Source organism: Athene cunicularia, assembly GCF_003259725.1.
Source record: "Athene cunicularia isolate RWA chromosome 24 unlocalized genomic scaffold, athCun1 chr24_part1, whole genome shotgun sequence".
Lineage (NCBI taxonomy): Eukaryota > Metazoa > Chordata > Aves > Strigiformes > Strigidae > Athene > Athene cunicularia.
This window is the reverse complement of record NW_020799132.1, coordinates 3,180,665-3,186,169: the sequence shown is the minus strand read 5'-3', so window position 1 is coordinate 3,186,169 and position 5,505 is coordinate 3,180,665.

The following is a 5,505-nucleotide window of genomic DNA, read 5'->3' as shown; positions in this document are numbered from 1 at the left end:
GGGGGGGGGCCATGAGCGACCAGCTGGCCTTTGGAAAAACATCTCCCTTCCTTCCCGCTTCACGATGACGGAGAGGCTGGCGTTGGTGGGAGGGCTGCCTGAGCCAGGAACAGCGTGATTCAGGAGCTGCTGGCGGGCAGCTCGGAGCGCTGCCTGCAGCCCCGTTACCAGTCGGAGGGGCTGTGAAAGCACTGGGGGGGTACACGCTGCTCTCTGGGGAGGGTGATGCGGGCAGCCTGCGGGTGCCGGTGCTGTGTGGGTCTGGATGCGTCGGGTTGGCTTTGGGGAGAGGGGAGATCGCAGCACCCTTGGCAGCGCTCTCCGGCTGCACGTCTCCCCCCTGGGAGCAGAGGGAGCTTGCGGAGAGCACACAGGTAGCTGCTGGTTGTTGCTGGGAGATGATGGTTCCCGTGGGGATGCTGGTGGTGTTTAGAGGGAGGGGTGAATGGAGACACGGGGGTGACCCTGATGAAGTAATTTTCTTGTGTGCTGCACCTCTGTGCACCGTGTGCTTGGTGACCTGCCACCCAGGTGTGCACGGGTCCCACCGGTGTCACCCCAGGGAGTGGGGATCCACCGTGGAGGGTGGGGGGCTGCTGTGGGAGCACCCCACACCCCTGGGGCTGCCTGCCTGTGTGGGGATGGTGGTGGTGGTCCCACAGGACACCCCTTGTCCCCGAGGATGGGATTTGAAGTCGCTGTCTCACTGTGAACAGGGCGCTGAGCCACCCCCTGCAGCTGATCCCGCTCTTCCGCCGGCCCCACATGACCTTGAGGCGTGTCACTTGACCTGCGCATCGCCCTCCATCCATCTGGAAAATCGGGTTTAAAACGCAGGAATCGCGCTGAAAGCCCAGATGCTGCTTTCCAGCTGGGGGAGGAGGCAAGGGCTGTGCTTCCAGTCCCCGGGGCTGGCCCCTGCCGGGGGCTGGAGGGGCCTGCAGTCAGTGGCACCATCTCCAGCATCATTTTAAGGTTTGGGGGGACACAGCTGCCAGCCCCAGGAGTGCTGGGGGGGACCATGGGGCAATAAGATGGAGGGGGGCTACAGCATGGGGACAGTCCGCCTGGTGCTGAGGGTGAGATGGATCCCCGGCGGTGGGAGGGGTGGGGGACTGGTGCCTTGTTGCCCTTTGCTTAGGGGAGCAGAGCCCAGCCCACGGTGCCTAGAGGTGGCTGCTGTGGGTCCCGGGTCTCCCACCCGCTGCGGGCTGTACCTGCTCCAGCCAGGGTCTTGCGGAGCAGCGCTGCGAGGCTGAGCCCCATCGTGTTGGCTTCCCCTGGCCAGTGTTGGGACGGGGATGCCCTGCACGGCGGAGAGATGTATTTTGGCTGGAGAAGTAGGTGAAGAGATAAGGATGGGGTATCGCGTTACCGGAGTCGGATCCTTCTTTGAGGTTAATAAGACAAGACAGACAATCGCTGCTGCTTGATCCAGGGAGGGCTGTGTGAGTGAGTCTATTAGTGGGCTGATGAGTAATCAGCGACGTTGGGGACCTGCAAATGGGAAGGAAAAAGTTGTTAACGTGACTCAGCTGACCCCTCTCCCCAGAAGTTAGTGTGTCTTTTCTGAAATACCACAGGTGGATTATTCCACGACTTGGATGTGGAGCCGGGAAGGCATGGCAGGATATTCCTTCTTGCTTGCCAGCCGGAGTCACGCGCCGGTGATGAGCCACCGGCGATGGGAGAGGGGACAGGGAGGGAACAAGGCTAACCCTGGCTCGGCGTGAGCCGAGCCCATCTGCCTGCTCATCCTTCGGTGACTCCGTTGAGGGGCTGTTTTCATCCTCCCCGTGGCAGGCTGGCTGTGCACACAGCGACGCTGCGGGCTGGCTCAGCATTCCCATGCTCAGCTCCCGCGTTTTCAGGGCTGCTGCGTGTCCCTGCCCTGAAACCATCTCCCTCGCTGCAGTGGCAGGGATGGGGCAGGCTCCCTCCTCCTGGTCCCGGTGCAGAGCAGGGAGGGAGGAGGTGACAGCTGGGTGATGTGGGATGCTGTGAGACACCGAGTCCCACTTTCTGAATGTGGGCCGTTGCCTCCGAAGTGCAGGAGGCAGCTCTCCCGGGAGATCAGGTGTTGTGAGACTCGTGACTCCACCATGCAAATGCTGGAGGCTGTGAATAATCATGTACTTGTGCAGGGAGACTCAGCCCCGCGTGGGTTGGAGCATCCCGCGGCCAGGCGGGAGGCAGCTGAGTCCCCATCTCCTGGATCGCCGGCAGCAAGGGGCTAGGACAAGAGTGGCAGCGACTTGCACCCCGAGAAACCCCACTTTCAGGTCAGCCCCTCTCCAGCGACAAGTACTTTTGCTGCCCTGTGTGAAGGCTGCTCTGAACCTTGCTGATCTGAGGGCTGGAAATCTGGATTTCCAACCTGGACTTGGAGTTCATTCCCGCTTTTCTTGTGCCAATCCCCAAACCTAAACCTCTGTCCCTGATCCTGGGAGCCGAATCCCAAGGAGCTGGCAGCAGGGCTCGACCGGGGCAGCATCTCTCCCAGATGACCCTGAGCACGCCGGGGAGAGCTGCATCCCCCGAGTCTCTTGCTCTTGTGCTAATCTGAGGGCTCCTGCCTCATCTCTCAGAGTTTTCCAAAAAAACACCAAAAGCAGTGACATTTTTATCCCTCTTGTTAGGCAAAATGGTAAATTTATCGCTGGGCAGTTGTCGAGTGACTCAGCTCTGCGTGGTAGGCTGTGCTCTCCCTGGCTGCGCGCGGGGTGGAGGGCAAGGACAGTCTTACTGAGCCCTGCTCTGCAGTGACTTTTTTCCCCTTCCCATCCCCTTTTGAGCCAGGGAGGCCTTGCAGAACCCCAGGCCAGTGGCACAGAAGATGGATATGGCGCAGGCTAGCGCAACATTGCTGCCAAAGCTGCTCCAGCTTGGAAAGCGAAGGGATTCACCCACAGGGTGGGAAGGTGCCGGACCCAGAGCCACCAGCATCCCATCGCCATGCCCTGCGGGGACGGGGCATGCATGGGTCTGGGGTGTGCGTGGCTTATTCGGCTCCAGCTCTTTCCCCTGGAGCTCCCATCTCGGTAGGGATGGCTGCCTGCCTGCCTGCCTGCCTGCCTCCCACGTGGCGGGCAGGAGGTGGCCATGGCCGAGGACCGGGGTGCTCCTCGCCTTGCCTCGCTGCCTGCTGCCTTCACCCGCTCCCGGCTCTGCCACCGCAGACTGACGTGAAAGTACACGGAGTGCCCTGCTCATGTAAATAAACCCAGCTATAAATAGAGAGGGAGAGAAGTGTGAAAACAGTGGGGAATGGATTTCATAAAACCAGCAAATTAGTCTGGAGAAACAAGGGTGTGAACTGGCAGCCGTGCACCAACCCAAGCCCATATTCCCAGTTCCTTGAGGGATGCTGGTGCGGCCCCTGCGCTGTGCTCAGCTGGGGGAGGTACAGACCGGGGCCGGGGCTGGGTCCTCCCCAGCTACCACAGGCTCCCCATGCCTCTCGGGCTGTGTTAGCGTAGGTGTCATCAAAGCCCTTCGTTTTTTTGTTTTCTTGGTTTTTTTTTCTCTTTGAAATTGTGGCAAACCCCAGCTAAAGACCTGAAGATGATCTGGCTGGTAACACGGACTCCAGCTGGACCGGAATATAGCAACACTGTCCGGCCGGGAGAGGGGGGATGGAGCTCTGCTGGCTTTGGGCTCGCTCCCTCACAGGCGGTGGGTGATGGGGATTTTTTGGGTGCTGTGAAGCCGGCAGGACTCAGAGCGGGGAGGATGCTGGCCAAGGGGCCACTGCAAACCTGACTTTCAGGAAACAGGCTGCACCGACCCGGCTCAGCGCGTGATCCAGAGAGCGGCTTAAAGAGCCAAACCGCCCCGAGGCGAGGGTCACCCCTGGCTCTGCCAACCCCGACGCCCCACCTCGCGGATTTGCAAGCTTTCACTTCAGACCTTGGGACTAAAGAGCTGAGTCAGACTTTTTATGAGGGTCTTGGATTTTGCTGGGGAAGCAAACGGCCCGGGCTGGGCTGGGGGATGCGATCTGCCGGGCCTCGTGCTGCCCACAGGCTCTCTCCTCTCCCGCCCAGGGCCGTGCCGATGCTCAATAAGCGTAATCGCGGGCAGAAGGTGTGGGATGCTCTGCTCCTCGCACTCCTCAAACGCCTGCATCCTCTGCAAGGGATGAGTTGGGTTTTTTTTTTTACCTCTTTCCAGGACACGTATGGGAAGAGGTGGGTAGATCCTGCTGCTCCAGCTTCTCCCCGGATACTCTCCCAGCGGCGTGGGCAAGGGGAAGACGGTGAGTGCTGGGGACAAAACGGCGTGTCCCCCTCTCCATGCGAGCCTGTCCCCTCCCGGGCTGCCTGTCAACTCGGGGGAAGTTCAGTGGCCCGTTTCTCTTGTTGGCATGCTCCTCAGGGAGCCAGCCCGCCTGTTTGCCCATCTGGCATCACCAGAGGTCTTTGCAGCGAGGAGAGGTGGGCTGAGATGGGAGAGCAGAAGGGCATTTTCTACCTATTTTCCATTGGAGGGGCCCCCAATTCTCGCTTTTTAAAGAGGGGTGTGCTCAGCAGGGCACAAAGTGGTGACAGGGTGACACTGGGCCGTTGCAAGGTGCAGGTGGCGTGAAGCAGGGGGAGGTGACAGCGGTGGTGCAGGGCAGCAGGAGGAGGTGGTACAGCTGGTGCAAGGGGTGGCAGGTGAATATGACACCAAGCTGTGGCAGGTGGCCAGGAGGGGACTGAGAGGTGACAGCAAGCTGGTGCAGGGCGCAGGTGGCACATGGGTGGTGGGGTGATGTGGAGCTCTGCAGAGGGGCACAGATGGTGGCGAGTACGTTGTCCTGTGCTGATGAGGGGTACAAGGTCACAGTGGCACCAAGCAAGTGGCAGGGAGGGGACCCCAGGGTGGGGCAGAGTGGCAGGGACAGACAGAACTGGTGTGGGTTGGGGTGATGCGAAGCTGGGGCAGGGGATGGGTGGCTCAGCCTGTGGTGGGGAGGGGACCCTGTGTGGGCCCAACGTGGCACTGGGGTGTTAGGGAGGTGATGTATGGCAGCAGGGACAGGTGGCAGAGCTGGGGACAGGGAGGTGGCACTGTGCCATGGCAGGGGACACATTTGGGGACAGGGAGGTAATGTTGAGTTGGTGCAGAGAGCACATCTGGGGGCAGGGGGGTGACATGGTGCCAGTGCAAGGGGCACATCTGAGGACCGGGAAGAGACACTGAGCCAGTGCAGGGGGCAGGGAGGTGACACTGAGCTGGTGCAAAGGGCAGGGAGGTGACGCTGAGCTGGTGCAAAGGGCAGGGAGGTGACACTGGGCTGGTGCAAGGGGCAGAGAGGTGACACTGGGCTGGTGCAGGAGGCACATCTGGGGACAGGGAGGTGACACTGAGCCGGTGCAGGGGGCAGAGAGGTGACACTAAGCCGGTGCAAGGGGACACATCTGCGGACGGGGAGGTGACACTGAGCCGGTGCAGGGGGCAGGGAGGTGCCGCTGAGCCGGTGCGGGGGGCACATCGGGGGGCCGCTGCTCCGGGGCGGGT